Genomic DNA, 740 nt, shown 5'->3' on the forward strand with positions numbered 1-740 from the left:
AGGGTTATGGAAAAATATGTAGCGAACGATGTCATATTTTCAGCATAATCTACCAACCTCCGCACAAGATGAACTAACCAATACCTTTTTCGATAAAGGAAAAACAATTTTGTGATAGCATAAGAGTAATTTATAAAGGAAGGTTCATTATATTATGAGTAGTATGATTCTGTTCTTAAAAGCAGTAGATTTTTTTTTTTAGAGATTAGGGTCCGTTATGTCCAAAGCACATGCCTGTTTCTAAAAAAAAAAAATATTTGTTCGAAAATTTCTTTTTTTATAATCACGAAATCTAGCAATGGAATTTCCCCCCTTTTATCTTATTATTGAATCCTCAAACAATATATAATTATTTCTAATTATTTAAAGAACATTTTACTGTTAGCTGCTACTGTTATATTCTCTTTAATGGAATTATGTGAAACCGAATAACTAGTTGATTATGTGGTCATGACAGATATAACATTCGAGGTTTTGTAAGGAAACAATCCCTTTAATTTTGAAGATAATAAATCTTGAAAATGTTTTCAGCTTATTTAGATCAGTTACGAAAGAAGTTGGAAGAAAAGAGGTTCGGCATATATTTTATTTTGTAACTGAAGTGCTCTATTTTAATCATATTGACTGTTTCTTGGTATGAACAAGTGTAATCTTATACAAACTATAAGCAGCGTATTGAAGATAACCTTATAAAACTTCGGTGTATGAACTATCGTGGTAACAGGAAATTTTCACGACTG

Source organism: Penaeus monodon, chromosome 20 (assembly GCF_015228065.2).
Source record: "Penaeus monodon isolate SGIC_2016 chromosome 20, NSTDA_Pmon_1, whole genome shotgun sequence".
In the NCBI taxonomy this organism is placed as follows: Eukaryota; Metazoa; Arthropoda; class Malacostraca; order Decapoda; family Penaeidae; genus Penaeus; species Penaeus monodon.